At 42.1% G+C, this 18,939-nt stretch overlaps 1 protein-coding gene and 1 long non-coding RNA gene across 11 annotated transcripts in view; one reads left to right on the top strand and one right to left on the bottom strand.

Moving 5' to 3' along the window:
• Positions 1-18,939, bottom strand: part of arvcfb (ARVCF delta catenin family member b) — a 272,320-nt gene that overhangs the window by 211,411 nt on the left and 41,970 nt on the right. For 9 of the 10 annotated variants that reach the window (XM_061766564.1, XM_061766570.1, XM_061766569.1 and 6 more), the window contains exon 2: positions 6,988-7,040. The exons of the other annotated variant lie outside the window; for it this stretch is intronic. The gene's annotated coding sequence lies outside the window, so the exon portion shown is untranslated. The remainder of the gene's footprint in view (positions 1-6,987; positions 7,041-18,939) is intronic. 10 annotated transcript variants of the gene reach the window in all.
• LOC133474680 (uncharacterized) overlaps positions 5,712-18,939 on the top strand; it is a 31,261-nt gene continuing 18,033 nt past the window's right edge. The window contains exon 1 of the long non-coding RNA XR_009787591.1: positions 5,712-5,827. This is a non-coding gene — a long non-coding RNA (uncharacterized LOC133474680). The remainder of the gene's footprint in view (positions 5,828-18,939) is intronic.

Genomic DNA, 18,939 nt, shown 5'->3' with positions numbered 1-18,939 from the left:
ACCATAGGTGAGGGTAGGAACGAAGATCGACCGGTAAATTGAGAGCTTCGCCTTTCGGCTTAGCTCTTTCTTTACCACAACGGACCGATACAAAGTCCGCATCACTGCAGACGCTGCACCGATCCGCCTGTCGATCTCCCGTTCCATTCTTCCCTCACTCGTGAACAAGACCCCAAGATACTTGAATTCCTCCACTTGGGGCAGGATCTCATCCCCGACCTGGAGATGGCATGCCACCCTTTTCCGACTGAGGACCATGGTCTCAGATTTGGAGGTGCTGATTCTCATCCCAGCCGCTTCACACTCGGCTGCGAACTGCTCCAATGAGAGTTGGAGGTCACGGCTTGATGAAGCCAACAGAACCACATCATCTGCAAAAAGCAGAGATGCAATACTGAGGCCACCAAACCGGACCCCCTCTACGCCTCGGCTGCGCCTAGAAATTCTGTCCATAAAAGTTATGAACAGAATCGGCGACAAAGGGCAGCCTTGGCGGAGTCCAACCCACACCGGGAACGAGTCCGACTTACTGCCGGATATGCGGACCAAACTCTGACTCCGGTCGTACAGGGACCGAACAGCCCGTATCAGGGGCTTCGGTACCCCATACTCCCGAAGCACTCTCCACAGGACTCCCCGAGGGACACGGTCGAACGCCTTCTCCAAGTCCACAAAACACATGTAGACTGGTTGGGCGAACTCCCAAGCACCCTCGGTGACCCTGCCGAGGGTGTAGAGCTGGTCCACTGTTCCACGGCCAGGACGAAAACCACACTGCTCCTCCTGAATCTGAGATTCGACTTCCCGACGGACCCTCCTCTCCAGCACCCCTGAATAGACCTTACCAGGGAGGCTGAGCAGTGTGATCCCCTGTAGTTGGAACACACCCTCCGGTCCCCCTTCTTAAAAAGGGGGACCACCACCCCAGTCTGCCAATCCAGAGGCACTGTCCCCGATGTCCATGCGATGTTGCAGAGGCGTGTCAACCAGGACAGCCCCACAACATCCAGAGCCTTTAGGAACTCCGGGCGAATCTCATCCACCCCCGGGGCCCTGCCACCGAGGAGCTTTTTAACTACCTCGGTGACCTCAAACCCAGAGATAGGAGAGCCCGCCTCAGAGAACCCACACTCTGCTTCCCCATGGGAAGGCGTGTCGGTGGAATTGAGGAGGTCTTCGAAGTATTCTCCCCACCGACTCACAACGTCCCGAGTCGAGGTCAGCAGCGCCCCATCCCCACTATACACAGTGTTGGTGGTGCACTGCTTTCCTCTCCTGAGACGTCGGATGGTGGACCAGAATTTCCTCGAAGCCGTCCGGAAGTCTTTCTCCATGGCCTCACCGAACTCCTCCCATGCCCGGATTTTTGCTTCAGCGACCACCAGAGCTGCATTCCGCTTGGCCAGCCGGTACCCATCAGCTGCCTCAGGAGTCCCACAGGCCAAAAAGGCCCGATAGGACTCCTTCTTCAGCTTGACGGCATCCCTCACCGTTGGTGTCCACCGACGGGTTCGGGGATTGCCACCACGACAGGCACCGACCACCTTACGGCCACAGCTGCGGTCGGCCGCCTCAGCAATGGAGGCGCGGAACATGGTCCACTCGGACTCGATGTCCCCCGCCTCCCGCGGAACATGAGCAAAGTTCTGTCGGAGGTGGGAGTTGAAACTCCTTCTGACAGGGGATTCTGCCAGACGTTCCCAGCAGACCCTCACAATACGTTTGGGCCTGCCACGTCGGACCGGCATCTTCCCCCACCATCGGAGCCAACTCACCACTAGGTGGTGATCAGTTGACAGCTCCGCCCCTCTCTTCACCCGAGTGTCCAAGACATGCGGCCGCAAGTCCGATGACACGACCACAAAGTCGATCATCGAACTGCGACCTAGGGTGTCCTGGTGCCAAGTGCATGTGTGGACACCCTTATGCTTGAACATGGTGTTCGTTATGGACAATCCGTGACGAGCACAGAAGTCCAATAACAGAACACCGCTCGGGTTCTGATCGGGGGGGCCGTTCCTCCCAATCGCGCCCTTCCAGGTCTCACTGTCTTTGCCCACGTGAGCATTGAAGTCCCCTAACAGAACAATGGAGTCCCCAGCGGGAGCGCTCTCCAGCACCCCCTCCAAGGACTCCAAAAAGGGTGGGTACTCTGAACTGCTGTTTGGTGCATAGGCACAAACAACAGTCAGGACCCGTCCCCCCAACCGAAGGCGGAGGGAGGCTACGCTCTCGTCCACCGGGGTGAACCCCGACGTACAGGCGCCGAGCCGGGGGGCAATAAGTATACCCACACCTGCTCGGCGCCTCTCACCATGGGCAACTCGAGAGGACTGGTACCAGAGCCCAAGGTGTGTGTGGAGGCGAGTCCGACTATATCGAGTCGGAACTTTCCCGACCTCACACACCAGCTCGGGCTCCTTCCCTGCCAGAGAGGTGACATTCCACGTCCCTAGAGCCAGCTTCTGTAGCCGGGGATCGGATCGCCAAGGTCCCCGCCTTCGGCCACCGCCCAGCTCACACTGCACCCGACCCCTATGGCCCCTCCCACAGGTGGTGAGCCCATGGGAAGGGGGACCCACGTTACCCTTTCGGGCTGTGCCCGGCCGGGCCCCATGGGTGCAGGCCCGGCCACCAGGCGCTCGCCTTCGAGCCCCACCACCAGGCCTGGCTCCAGTGGGGGGCGCCGGTGGCCCGCGTCCGGGGAATTTTGCATTTCAGATGAAATAAAAGTGTTGATATGTTTTGAAATTGTGCTCCTTTTGTAGTCCTGCAGTATTGCAAAACAAAGACGTGCGAATTCAACAACTAGAGCGAGACTTTATAGTCCATCTTTGTGTATGATTCCAGTTAACTGGAAAGTCTACCTTCAATGACAAGCAGAGAAATATTTCCAATTCAGATCATGTAGTGAATTTCATTAGATGTGTGAAGCAGGTGTGCCCAATATCGGGGGCCAGTGAGTAAAGCCAGTATTGTAGCATGGAAGCTATTTGTCTGACCAAATAACCTGTTGGTTCATTGGAAATGTCCAACAATTTATTAACGATTTGTTACATTGCACTTTGCTAAATAGGTCTGAACCTGATTAATTAAACATTTATGAATATATTAAAATAACATTAAAGCAATATTAATGTAGGTAAGACAAAGTCATCCAACACATTTAGCAACAGTAATCCCTCATTTATCGCGGGGGTTAGGTTCCGGACCACCCTCACAATAGGTGAAATATGCCAACTCGAAACCAAATATTTTTTAATTATTTATACATATTTTAAAGCTGTATGAACCTCCCCAGCCTCTTAATCTTCCCCACACTCATATTAACCTCAACCATACTCTTTCAAACACTTTTTATACTCTTAAATACCTCTTAAACATACAGCACTGCACAGCAGTACTGTACACTATGTACATTTTATTCCTTGTAAAGTGTTAATAAATGTTTTTTCTTTTTTTTACAGTTTTAATGTTTTAGTCTAGGAAGCTCTTATTTTACCACAAAATAAATACAACAAACACTAAAACCCCAGTGATTTGGCGAATTATGGACGATAAAGATGTGGGGGGGAAAAAAAATCCACAAGGTACTGAATCCGCGATAGGTGAATCGCAATATAGCGAGGGAACATTGCATTTTCAGATTGCTGTTTATTTAAACTTGTTAGGGAGCGAAGAAAATATAAAGAAGCTTCTCAAGAAGCAAGTCACGTGGGGCACTTTATATTGATTGTTGATCCTTGTGAGTAATATACTGTATTTCCTCAGGAAAAGAAAACAATGACATATTTGCAAACTTACCGTAATTATTAATTATATTTGGAATTATTATGACAAAGCAGAAGAGTAGGACCATTTGTTTTCAGTAACTAAGCCTATGAGAGCTCAAATACAGTAAGAGCTGAAGCTGGGGTACGTCATATTAGTCCATGCAATGCCTGCACACACATTGACTGTCAACCCTAATTGGCCCCTTGCCAGTAAATTAATATGCATTTCCATACTATTAAAATGGATTTTCATCGTGAAGCTCAAGAGAGTTAATTAAACTGGGGACATTTTAGAAAGGCGAGTATTTTAGGTTCAAATGACCTTAATTAGAGAGGTGAGGCTATCGTATGGATAGCACCTCTTTTCAGCGCACTTCACCTTGCTTTATCACTCAGTGATGGTTGCCAGATCGACCTGCTGCATGGTATTTAAAGAAAAAACAGTCCTCTAGATTCTATTCAGCAATGATAATAGAATACTTCAATTCAATAATGACACTGTTGGCAGCACACAAACTGCATAAAGGGAGAAATTAATTATTTCTGTTCTATTGAACATGTAAAAAATTATTATTTGGAGTGTCCAATTAACCTAACTTGCAGATTTATGACCTGTGGGAGGAAGCTCAATCTCCTAAAGAGAGAGTAATCCACCACAAGGACGACAGGTGTCTAATGCGCCAAATGATTCCTGCTAGAATTATGGGGCATTCAAGGAGCTTTTCAAAGTGTGGTTTGACCTCTCACAGCCAATTTTCTGTCAGTCAACCTACCGATAGCCACTTATTCTGACCTTGATGAAACATAAAAGGAAGGACTGCATTATTGCAGGCACTGGAGCAGGCCAAGACTGCAAAAAAACCAATAAAAAATACTTGTTGTTTTATCCGTATAGTCCTGCCTTTCAGTGGGATAGTAGACAAGGAACCAACTGAAGCGGGGTCATACCTTGGGGGAGGTGTTGGAGATAAAGTGATCTCCAGACACAGTGTCAGAGTCTGGTTCTCCTCACAATAATATGTTGCAAGATTTATAATTTCTCCCTCATGCCAAACCTTAAAGTGATTATCTTCTCCAAGGCCAGGCCTGTTCATTGTGCTGCACAGAAGCATATCCAGTGATGTAGTACTCCCCCAAGAAGAGCCAGCAAAGTAGTTCATTCCCAGCAGACCACAAAAGAAACAAAACATGACCTGAAGTTGGGATCCACTTAAACAGCTGCTGAACTATTTAAGTACCCTTTCTTTTAGCTGCCACAAACAAGATTATTCTCCGAAGCAAAAAGCAACAACATACTTTAGCAACTCTGTGTTCTTGTAAAATAACTACAGAGAGTCCTCTTGTCCTAGGCACTAAAGAGGAGGCAGACCATTAGTCAAGCTACCACAAATTAGCTGAACTTCAGCTCCGAGCTCCTGGGTAAACAGACTGGTTGTCAGGTGGTAACCAGCCAACATTTTTAAAGGACAAATACTTTTGGATGAAGAACAAGGGTGTTTTAGGGATTCTAGGCAATAGCCCTAATTTCAACAGAGGATACTGTATCGCATGGTGTACAGCACAGGTGGGTAGTAACACGTTACATTTACTCCATTACATTTACACAAGTAACATTTTGTGAGAGTAGTCTGAATTAAACATACTTGTTACTTTTATTTGAGTATTTATGTGAAGAATAATCAATACTTTTACTGCGTTAAAATGAACGACATGCCACTCGCTACTTTTAGTCATCCATTATGGCGTGCACGATCTATTTTTAGACTTCATCTTCAACCTCCGCATAGGGCGCCGTTGCACCAATCCAACGTGATCACGAGTGTCAATTTGACTCCAATTTACCAATGAGACGGCACAAGGCAGTCACATGACCACACACAAACCCTTCGTGGGCCAAAGTGACTCATTCTGGGTGGGGGGGGGGGAACAGCTGCGCAGGTGTTGACTTTACAGATACCGAAAAACAACAGCTTTGTCAGGCAGCATAGTCTTCAAATGTGACTGCCCAAATGTGGATATTTCAGCCCACTTCTAACTTGAGAAAACACCTTGCGGTAAGTTGCAAATGTTTCTCTGTCTGTCTCTCTCGCTCTCGTCTGTGTGCATGCACGCACACACGTACACACACAGACACACACGAGCACGTGCGCACACTCATCACACACACACAAACACACACACACACACACACTAGCAATAACTCTGGTAAGCAAAAAGCTTTGTCATGAAGTCATAAAAGTGAATAAAGCAAATAATGTTTCTGTAGGGCCCAATGCATGTGTTGTTGTTTTTTGGGTAGTTTAAAATTGAAATAGTGGCAGGTGTGTGTGAATTGCCATATAATAATATTTTTTAATTGTATTTGACGTTCATGCTCTGATTTTATTAGTTTTTATAATCAGAAGTTACTCACAAGTTACTCTTGAGTAGTACTTTCTTACTCTTATTCACGTAAATGTTTGGAGGACGACTTTTTACTTTTTATTCTTTAGTAGCAGTACTCTTACTTGAGTATAATATTTGGCTACTCTACCCACCTATGGGATATAGTTTTGTTTAGTGATGTAAATGGTGGCTATTAAAGCAAAATTAGCATAGTTGAATTGACAAGTACTTAATAAGGAAAGACTCGATTCACCAGTGAATGTACATCTCTCTCTTTCAACCCCACAAAATGATTTAAGTATGCTATTACTTTGACAACATATTTATACTTTAGTGACTTTTGAAAAATGTGAAAAAAAATTAACTGTTTGAAATATGCATATACACAGTACTTTTTTTTTTAGCTCATTTGTTTGAGAAGAATCCTTTTTATCTAGTGTTTTCTGCACGTAATTCTGCTTCCTGCTATATTTTAAAAATATCTACACTAGGTGAATGACTTTAACTTGCCCATACTTGTAAATGTGAGTGTAAATGATTGTGTCCTGTGATTGAGTAGCATCAATTCCAGGGTGTACACCACCTCTCACCCAAAGGTCAGCTGGGATATGCTCCCGCTTACCCGAGACTATTAATAGAATACGGATATAAAATCGTTAAAAAACAGTATAGGACAGATTGCATTGCAAGTCACCATTAGCCTCTCATGGATTCATTTATAGATGTTGATGTGTTGTTGTTATAATTACTATGTATTTGAAGATAAAACCTAAACACAGCCAAGTAATATATCAAAACACACATTTGTTTGGATAGAGACAGTACTCACCTTAGGCTGAGGAGAAAGGACCTTACAAATATCAGACCAGCATCCCACTCCACCTGTCAGACAGAGCCGTTACTACAGTATAACTCTGCCTTCGAAGAAGATAAGCACTTTATCAATGTACTTCAGATAACAGCTTAAAGCTCACCCTAGTCTAGATTCAAGTTTCAGGCTATAAATCTAACCTAGAACACAGCAATAATAGTCAATGCTGTAATTGGACAAGACTATTGAGCACCACTCTCTTGTAACTTGAAACTCCACCAGTAAAATTATGCATAACATTGACTAACAGTGACAAATATAAGTATGACGTCTGCTGTGTCAGAACTATCTCTGTGTTGAGAAAGTCTGCAGAGTCTCAAACTGTATTAATCAATAATTGAAATTTATTTGCAACTGATCAAAAATAATGCACGACAACAGGTCAAATTGAAGCCATTTATGACGCACTGCAGTTCTGCACCATTGGAAACAGCAACCACAATAATCAGACACTGTCAAATGAAAACCTCTCTGGCATTCAAAACTCTAAGGCAAAAAAAAAAAAAAAAAAAAAAGGTAACGCTCTTATTTGATAGTGCAAATGTTTCAATATGTGTGTCCTTTGGATACCATACTGCAGAGAAATGGAAACAAAACAAAAAACACAAACTTACAGAAAGTTGTCATGTCAAAGTCTGTCTAGAAAACTGAAGAGCCTTTCAAACACTGGGGAGGCTGCAAGTGGAAAGTGGAAGGCATCTTTCACTGTGCACATTGCCTATCATGCACAGCATGATCTTTTTGGTTGTTTTGTTAAAAAGGAGATTCCAGAAAGACAAAAGTTGCTTGAAACAATGGCACATTGGACATACTGTTGCACTGTAAAAATAAGTTAACTGTGATTTTATACTTTGAATTTAACCTGCACAAATGCATCCATATTCCAGTCTAAATTAGGGTTCATAAACAAAAGGAGGACATGATGGTGTTTTTAATTGACTCCCTCAGGCACAAAGAATGAGCAGACACAGCCCCCCATCCATTAATAGAACGTAAGGTAGGCAAGTGGATGGAGTGGCTGTATTCAGAATATGATCAATGAAAAAGCAATTTGCCCTCTGCCCAATAAGCCAGACCCTGATGGTCCAGATCAGGGATGGGCAATCCAGGAGAGCCGCGAGACCGGTCGAGGATGACTGTCAAGCTGTTACCATGCAACACCGCCTTGTCCGACCAAGTGACTTTCACGCATGGCTGACACACAGAGAGGACAACTCCCGCCCAAAATGGTGTGCTTGCTCACCAGCTATGGGCGGCGGCTGCTAAAATTGTCCAGCTTTTCGATCTCCCGCCGTCTGTGATTTGACTCCCATAATCGGTGATTTGAATCATTACAAGTTGGACCTGATTCACATGGCATTGCCCGTACTGCGTGCATGAAACCAGTTGCCAATGCCTCGCCCAAAGCCTGCTCAGCCTTCCCTAATGCTCGCTTTCCCCACCCCCATGAACCCTACAGACCCCACTACTCTGCACACAATCTCACATAGCTTACGGATGAAAACAGAGGCATGAAGACGGGACTGGACACACAGGAGATGAATGACTTTCATTGCACAAACTACCGGTAATATGAGACATGAACTCACTTCAGTTCTCTTTGTTGAATACACTGGTCATTCTGCAGCTAATGGAGCGTCTGTGTGCACATGCACCACTGCAACGCGGTTACATTTTTCTTAAATTATATGTTCCTGGTTTCGAGCTCCCAGGACAGAAAAATGGGCAGGAAGTACACTCATTATTTTATTCATGGAACACTATTTGAGATTGCAACCTCCAAATTCCCCACTTCTCATGAGTTTATGAAAATGAGTACCGTACTGTTGGAGTTCAGCCCAGGTTTCTATATATGCTATATAGTATCTCATCACCCACTGAGAACAAGGAGCATCGGTGGAGATGGGATGTGACAGAGCAGACAGGCAGGACCATATGGGCCATGGCTGCACAGTTGGCTGACGGTGGCCTTGGAAGCAATGATGCTGGATAAGGACATATCTCTGGAAAGAATTCTAAATTCAATCTCAATTAAAATTTTGACATCTAAATTAAAAAAATACTATGTTAAAAACTGAACTAAATTTGCCTCCCTGCAATTGTATGTAAACCAATCATCTTTTTAAGTTTTAGGTTTATGCAGTCTAGTGGCTTTTACAAGGAATAATTTAGGAGGAGGATTTGCAGAAACACTCCAGCAAAGCAAAAAGGTAAAAACTGTTTTATCCCCAGGGGATATTCTGTGGTTGATTGGAGACTCTAAATTGCCCATAGGTTTGAATGTGAGTGCGAATGGTTTCTATATACCCTGCGATAGGTTGGTGACCGGTTCAGGGTGTACCCCGCCTCCCGCCCGAAGACAGCTGGGACGGGCTTCAGCAGCCCGCGACCCTAGTGAGGATAAGCGGTAAAAGAAAATGGATGGATGGATGGATGGATGGGATATTCTGTGACCATAGGAACACAGGTAGTGATGGAGGTGCAGACAGGCAGGCTAGAATCACTGTTCTGGTTTTTCAAGAAGATCATTTGAGGGAATGGATGGCCAGACTGAGACATGTATAACTATTATAGAGTCATGACAGTTTGTATGGTTTTTCAAGGCTGGCAGATTAAAGGATCATGAATTCTGTTTTAGCATCACCATAAGGTTGACATTAGAGCTACTTTTCTGGTTCCTCTGTCAGGGTCGGGTTTTCGTGGTGTTGGTGGCAAGGCAAAATGTGGGGGACCCATGAAGTGGAGGGAAGCAGGGAGGCAAAGCAGGATTGTTTCAAAGACGTATTTAATTACAAACCGCCCCCCAAAAAAAAGGCAAGCAAGGATCATGGAATCAAACACTAAATAGACATATTCCAAAAAAATCTAAATTCAAAGAAACACATGGAAACAAAACAGTGTCCACTAAGAAACACGGTGGAATAAGGAAACATGGGCTATGAAGACAAATGACAATACAGCAACAAGGACTGAAAGAACTCAGGGAACTAAATAAAAAAAGAGTTTACGAGACAACGAGGAAGACCTGGACAATACACGAGTTGCTGGAGGGAGCTGATTGGTTGACACATGGTAAAGGGCAGACGAGAACAGGTGTAAACGAAAACCTACTGAGCAGGACAAAATAACATTGACAAGGGGAAAACATGGCATGGAAAAAATAAATAAATCTAATTAAACAAAAACACAGACCATAACAACCACCTCAATTATTTGATTGCCATGACGGGACATATACTCTCAAATGTATGATTTAGCATTGAAATATGTAAATTTCCATTTTGTAATAATATTCTTTATTGGTTTAAGTGTTAAAATGTTGAACCCAAGATTGTGTTTTCCCCTATTAATATATACAGCGGCTGAAATAAATAACAGGTCACCATTTTTTCTCACTAAATATACTTCCAAAGGTGCTTTTGACATACAAATTCCACCAGATGTTGGGAACAACCCAAGTAATCCAAACATACAAAGAAAGTAGAACAAATAAGATCAGAAATTAAGTTCTGTGTAATAATATGAAATGACACAGGAAAAAAGTATTGAACACGCCAACTGGTGTTTATTTAATACTTTGTACAGAAGCCTTTGTTTGCAATGATTGCTTCAAGATGCCTCCTGTATGGAGAAACTAGCCACATACATTGCTCTGGTGTGATTTTGGCCCATTCCTCCACACAAGCAATCTTCAAATCTTCCGTGAGCATCTTTTATGAACCTTGAGTTTCAGTTCTTTCCATAGATTTTCGATTGAATTCAAGTCAGGTGATTGGCTAGGCCATTCTTGCAGCTTTATTTTGTTCTTTGAAACCAATTGAGAGTTTCCTTGGCAGTATGTTTTGGATCTTTATCCTGTTGAAACGTCCACTCTCGCTTAATTTTCCTCATCCTCGTAGATGGCAGCAGATTTTTGTCAAGAATGTCTTGGTACATTTGCCCATTCATCCTTCCTTCAATAATGTGAAGTTTAACAGTTCCACTTGCTGTAAAGCAGCCCCACACAATCATGATCCCACCTCTGAACTTCACTGTTGGTTGAGTGTTTTTAGGGTGATGTGCAGTGTCATTTCTCCTCCAAATGTGGTGTGCATTATGGCATCCAAACAGTTTTGCTCTCATCCGACCAGACTATCTTCTCCCAGTATTTAACTGGCTTGTCCAAATGTTGTTCAGCAAACTTTAAACGAGCTTTGACATGCTTCCCCCCCCCCCCCCCCCATCAATGGGGTCTTGCATGGGGAGCGTGCATACAGGCCATGGCTATCCTTTTTGACAACAGCACCTGCTAATTCCAGGTCTTTTTGAAGCTCTCCACAGGTGGTCCTTGGCTCTTGGACAACTCTTCAGATTATTTTTGCACTCCTCTGTCAGAAATCCTGCGAGGAGCGCCTGATCGACGCAAATTTATGGTGGTATGATTGGCTTTCCACTTACGTATTATGGCCCCAACCGTGCTCACTGGAACGTTTAGAAGCTGTTATGCACCAATACCATCTTTATGTTTTGCAACATTTAGTTTGTGATGGTCTGGAGACAGCTCTCTGCTCTTACCCATCGTGAGATGTGTCTTTACTCACATCTTGGCAATGAGACCTTTTTGTTGGTAAGAAATTAAGACTGAACCAGCTGATATTCATTTGCACTGACAAGGGGCTGGCTTTCTGTTTGATTATTGATAGATTTTAGGTGTTGTCTTGACTTTCCATGCGTGTTTGCACCTCCCTTTCTTCATATGTTCAATACTTTTTCCCTGTGTCATTTCACATTTTTACACACAACTTCATTTCTGATCTTATTTGTTTAACTTTCTTTGTATTTATGGATTACTTGGGTTGTTCCCAACATCTGGTGAAATTTTCAGCACCTTTGGAAGTATATTTAGTGTGAAAAATGGTGACGTGTTAAATACTTATTTCAGCCACTGTATATATATCCATCCATCCATTTTCCATACCGCTTATCTTCACTAGGGTGCTGGAGCCTATCCCAGCTGACTCTTGGCGAGTCAGTGTGCATATATATATATATATATATATATATATAGTAGCGTCAGTTGGAGTTGACACTGACTTAATGTTAATTGTTGATTGTTTTTTTCCCCTGTAGAAGTATGCGTTTTACCTACTTGCTAGGTGTTGTGCTATCATTCTGTTTTGTACCGTATAGTTTTTGGCAAGTTATCTTTCAGGCGACAATGCATCGGCAGCACCCACCCATTGACGACCGGGTGTGGGCATGCAATCTAGGGGCGTCACACCATTCAGTCCAAGTCCACCACTGATGAAGACCCACACCTTACAACATGTATGGGCTACTAGACCTTAACTGGAAAAGAATAACTAGCTGAGTGACCTTGCTGAAGGTTGAGCAGCAATCCCATGAGTTCACTGCAAATGGGATCAAGTTATAGAAGGGGGAGTGTGTGTGTTTGTTGTTTTCATGGGGGATGGGGGTGTCTGACAGGATTTCAGTCGCAACAGGAGTGGTCAACCATCTGGACAGGAGCAAAAACCAATCAGACATCCTGTTACCTCCTCTTCCATTAAGAGCAGATAGCAGGCTTCTGTTCCTCTGAATGTTATTAACACTGGCGCATCACAACCAAAGTCAATCTTTAAATAAATTTTAAAATAATAAGACAAAGAACAACATTATTAAAAGGTGCTTGAGGGGTGCGTCATGGAATTTCATGGTTTTCATTTCAGACATTTTTGATGTGTGAGCCTTCTGCTGATGAAATATCAGTTTGAACACAGCTACGTAAATGTTTGACTTTCAAATTTATGTCCAGGCGGCACGGTGAACGACTGGTGAGCACATCTGCCTCACAGTTCTGAGGACCCTGGTTCAAATCCAGCCTCACCTGTGTGGAGTTTGCATGTTCTCCCCGTGCCTGCGTGAGTTTTCTCCGGGTACTCCGGTTTCCCCCATCTCCCAAAAACATGCAAAAAAGTAGGTTAATTGAAGACTCTAAATTGCCCGTAGGTGTGACTGTGAATGGTTGTTTGTTTATATGTGCCTTGCGATTGGCTGGCGACCAGTTCATGGTGTACCCGCCTCTCGCCCGAAGATAGCTGGGATAGCCTCGAGCATGTCCACGACACTAGTGTGGATTAGCGGTACGGAAAATGAATGAATGAATGAATGAAAACTTATGTTCACTGATTCACCTCGAAGCAGAATTTTTTTAATTAGTGCTTTTTACAAGTACACATAGATTTATAAGAATGTTATTGCTTCACGAAAAAAAAATCATCAGCCAATTAACAGTCTTCTTTGCTTAAAAAGGCCATAATTTTGGAGCTTCAGCATCAACACTAACTACACAATTGCCACCCATTACTTATTTTTTCATTTTGCTTGATGATTGTTGAGATTAGATGATAATTTACCATTTGATGGCGAAAGAAAACTCACAGCACTCTCTAGTCTGGCACAACAAATATTTCATACAATATATGCCAAGTGTGTTGTCTACAATAAAATAAAAAGACAATTACACAAATGGAAAAGCTGATTCAGCACAGCTATGAAAACGAGAATGCAACAGCATTCAGTAAAAACCCATTCAGATGGACTTAATGCGGCATGGAATGTAGTCCACCCCAACACTCGAAAATGCTAAACAAAAATCCATTGCATTGTCCTTGACTCTTTAGAGACACGCACATACAAACACACACAGACACACACACACAATATTTGTCATATATTAATTACTGCCATGCTGATTGGAATTAATCTCATTTTTTCGATGTATGGTAAGGGAAAGGAAGTCAAATATGCAAATAAAATATTTTAAGTATTATGCACATTCAGACCTTTTTGTATTGTGGCTCTCAGAGCACTGCATTTCAAGAAAACATGGGAACAGTATCTTCAGTTCTTCTACAGCTGACAAACACTAAAAAGTCACAAGAGATAAAGTCAGTTTTAGGATGATCTCATTTGATGGAATTTGAAGTATGTTGGCCACTTGGCTTCGCACGTCTTTCACATCTGTAGAAGCCGATAATGTAATAATGGCCCATAACGTAATAAATATGCCCTTTTTAAAATGTAATCGGTCCAAAGCATAATAACTGGCCAGTAATGGAATAAAGGTCCTGGACCTATATGTAATAACTTATTATGTTAATGGCCTGGTAAAAAAGAAAACAAAACTTTGCAAATTTAATAACTGAACCCAAACTGTAATTAATATACTAATATCACTTTAACTTTTTATTTTTGGATAAAACTATGAAAATGCATAGTCTCTCCGTCTCTGTCTCTCTATCACTCTCCCTAGCTCCATATATTTGTATATTTAACTTGATGGTTAGCATAATCTCTATGAGTTCTGTCTGCTCCTTCCGCTTTCAAACTATCCCCAAATGTACAGTTGAAACCAGATGTTTACAAACACTGTATAAAAAGATGGATATGCTTTTTTATTCACTGTCTGACATGAAATCAGACTATACCTGTCCCGTTTTAGGTCAATTAGGTTTACCCAAATTATTTCCAGTGATGCACTGAAGTGAAAATTCTTGACCGAGACTAAAAACTGAAATTGAAAACCCCAAGGCCGAAAACCGGAAGCCAAAACGCCGAAAGAAATTATCAATCAAACTATATTTGTAAGTGCTTTCCATACAAAATAAAATGCAACACAAAGTGCTTAACATTAATTATAATATAAACATAAATCAAACCAGTCAATTATTAATAATAAAACTATGCCAATTATAAATAAAATTGCATTCATGGATATGACTGCAGAGCTGCCAACCTATAGAAATTCACTTCCAGACCAATTTCAATTTCCATATTTTAAAATTATGTCAAGAACAGTAGTATTATATGTATTTTATGTACACTATTAGGATTTTAAAAAATAGGCATACTGTTCATTTCACAACATAATCATTACTCTATAATCGGAATCGTAAATAGATTATGGCTTCAATATTTGTTATTTTAAAGTATTTATTGCATCAACCTTGGAATGGCGGACACATTTACAGCCAAATGTCTTCTGTTGCATGCTATTTTTGTATTTCCTCTATCCCCTAGTTTTGCTGAAATGATGCAAATTTCCCCATTGTGGGACAAATAAAGATTAGCTTATAAAAGTTTATCTTTATGCACTTTTAAATGATGTTCTTTTCTCAAGGGACCTAGTACCAGTGACGTATTAATTCATTACCGTTTTCCGGTCCCTGTGTTTATTTAACTGTCTAGCGTTATTGTATTTCAGTATTTTCCTCGATAAAAACATACTTATTTGCCTGCTATTTTGTTCTTCAAAGTTGGCTAATCTCCGCCATAACACGGTTCCAGCCAGACCAATGTGACAAGAGTACTGTACCACCCAATCACTTATTTTGGTGTTTTGCAACTTCGTTGATAGCTTAGCGATTAGCATGGTGTTGCCGTCTATCTGGTCTTATTTTGCACCTGTTCATTATAACAATACTTGTCTAAAAGTTTAGATTATTCACTGTCATGGAGGCGATGATTAGTGATTACTTCCTTCAAAGTCAGCAGTTTACATACATTTGATCAGTATTGGGTACCATTGCCCTTAAACTGTGTGGGTTGAGTCAAACATTTTCAGTATCCTTCCACAAGCTTCTCACAATACTCGGCAAGAATTTTGGCCCATCCCACTTGACAGAACTGGTGTAACTGAGCCAAGTTTGTAGGCCACCTTGCTCTCACATGCCTATTTAAGTCTGCCCATAAATTTTCAATAGAATTGAGATCAGGGCTTTGTGATTTCCACACCAAAACATTGACTTTGTTATCTTTAAGGGACTGTATAACCATTTGTGCCCAAGCTTTAACGTCCTGGCTGATGTCTTGAGATGTTGCTTCTGTATTTCCACATAATGTTCTTTCCTCATGATGTCATCTATTTTGTGACGTCCAAAACAACCCCACAACATGATCCTGCCACCCCTGAATTTCAAAGTTCTGATGGTGTTCGCAGGCTTGCAAGCTTCCCTCTTTTTTCCTTCAAAAACAAACAAACAATGCTCATTATGGTCAAGCAGTTCAATTTTTTTTTTTCAGTGTGTTACAGGTGTGCCTTCAAATACATCCACAGCCGTGTCTCTAATTATTGTTGTTAATAAACCAGAAGCAAGAACCATCAGAAGCTTAAAAACACATATCATTATCTGGGTTTTCCCGAATTGCAGTACAGAGAATGGATGGAAGTTTTTAATCTTATTGTATATAAACTTCTGACGTTGAAAAAAGTAATAAAAGATTGTAAAATAATAATAATAATAATAATAATTCTCTCATTATTCTGGCATTTAGTAAATAAATAATTTTGGTAATCCCAGTTGACCTACAACAGTCTTATTTCATGTCAGACAGTGAGAGACCTGTGGTTTCAACTGTAGTGGACGTTATACTGTAGGTTCAGGACGTTTATTTCGTTATTGGCCAATTATTAGGTTATGGGCCTTTTACATTTTAAAAAGGACAAATGTATTACATTATGGGCCGTTACATTATAGGTTTCTCCTGTAGACGCCCAAAATATTATAATAATCCAAAACGTAATAACGGGCCATAATGTAATAACGGCCCATAACGAAATAAATTTGCCTTTTTTAATGTAATATATATACACACATATATATATACACACATATATATATACATATATATATATATATATATATATATATATATACACACAAATATATATATATATATATATACACACATATATATATACATACACATATATATATATATACATACACATATATATATATACATACACATATATATATACATACACACACATATATATATATATATATATATATATATATATGTATATATATATATATATATACATATATATATATATATATATACATATATATATATATATATACATATATATATATATATATATATATATACATATATATATATATATATACATATATATATATATATATATACATATATATATATATATATATATACATATATATATATATATACATATATATATATATATATATAATTTTTTTTTTTTTTTTTTTTTAAACCAAGCCAGTAACGTAACAATCAGCAAATAATGGGCAAAAGCTATTACAATGGAAGCTTGATAAAACGGACTCCGATATAACAAATATGGGGTAAAAAGAACCGTCAGGACTGAACAATGTGTCCAAAAATAGTTTCCATTTGTCACTTAATTATTATTATTATTAATCAGTTTATTTGAAAGGGGACAATGCAATTTCATAAAACTTAAAACGCCGTTGATAAAGTCTGTTAGCTCCAGAATTGGCCGCTGTTGTTTACGGGCACTGTGGCGCAATGCAGGCAGAGAATGGTACTGCCATATTTCTGGGTCACATATATAATATCACTAGAGCACATGCCACATGGCAGCCATGTTGCGTGTGGGTCACTGATCTGGCGGCCATGTGATGATGGTTCTATCTGTTGATTATTATGCATAGAGCCAGAGAGAGCGGCATGGCTCTTAGAAATATAAAACACAGGTCTTTGGAGTCTGGAACATGCTATTTTGGTACAAGAACAGTTTCTTTGGGCAAGCCGTTCGCCTATGGCAACAAATTTTTAACTAGGAAGCACATTAATTCCAAGCGACTCGCCTATGATGAGTACTGTACGTCAACAATGCCACTATGACCAAGCGCACTAACGTGGGCTGCATAAAATGTAGGCTTTAAACGATCAGGATTTTTGGGGCCGGTCACCGATCAGCAAGTTTAAAAATAAAAGATCACAGCTCCGCCTCAGCAAAAGAGGCGCGGAACATGGTCCACTCAGACTCAATGTCCCCCGGCTTCCCTGGAACATGGGTGAAGTTCTGCCAGAAGTGGGGGTTGAAACTCCTTCTGACAGGGGATTCTGCCACATTCCCAGCAGACCCTCACAATACGTTTGGGTCTACCAGGTCACACCGGTATCTTTCCCCACCATCGGAGCCAACACACCACCAGGTGGTGTTCAGTTGACAGCTCCACCCCAGTCTTCACCCAAGAGTCCAAGAGATGCGGCAGCAAGTCTAATGACACGACCACAAAGTTGATAATCGAACTGTGGCCTAGGGTGTCTTGGTGCCAAGTGCACATATGTACACCCTTATGGTTGAACATGGTGTTCGTTATGGACAATCTGTGATGAGCAAAGAAGTCCAATAACAGGACACCACTCGGGTTCTGATCGGGGGGCATTCCTCCCAATCACGGCCTTCCAAGTCTCACTGTCATTGCCTAGGTGAGCATTGAAGTCCCCCAGCAGAACGGGGTGAACCCCAATATACAGGCGCCGAGCCGGTGGGGGGGGGGGGCAATAAGTATACCCACACCTACTCGGCACCTCTCACCGTGGGCAACTCCAGAGTGGAAGAGAGTCCAACCCCTCTCGAGAGGACTGGTACCAGAGCCTAAGCTGTGTGTGGAGGCGAGTCCAACTATATCTAGTCAGAACTTCTCAACGTTCCACGTCACTAGAGCTAGCTTCTGTAGCCGGGGATCAGATCGCCAAGGTCCCTGCCTTTGTCTACCGCACAGCTCACATTGCACCAGACCCCTATTGCCCCTCCCACCAGTGGTAAGCCCATGGGAAGGGGGACCCACGTTACCCTTTTGGGCTGTGCCCGGCCGGGCCCCATGGGTGCAGACCCGGCCACCAGGCGCTTGACATTTTGTTCGAAAATCTCTCTTTTTTTTTCATGATATCTGTGATGGCGGCACAGTGGACGACTGGTTAGAGCATCTGCCTCACAGTTCTGAGGTCCGGGGTTCAATCCCCGACCCCGCCTGTGTGGAGTTTGCATGTTCTCCCCGTGCCTGCGTGGGTTTTCTCCGGGCACTCCGGTTTCCTCCCACATCCCAAAAACATGCATGGTAGGTT

Source organism: Phyllopteryx taeniolatus, chromosome 3, assembly GCF_024500385.1.
Source record: "Phyllopteryx taeniolatus isolate TA_2022b chromosome 3, UOR_Ptae_1.2, whole genome shotgun sequence".
Lineage (NCBI taxonomy): Eukaryota > Metazoa > Chordata > Actinopteri > Syngnathiformes > Syngnathidae > Phyllopteryx > Phyllopteryx taeniolatus.
Note: the sequence above shows the minus strand (reverse complement) of the source record. Positions and strands in the feature narration are given on the sequence as shown.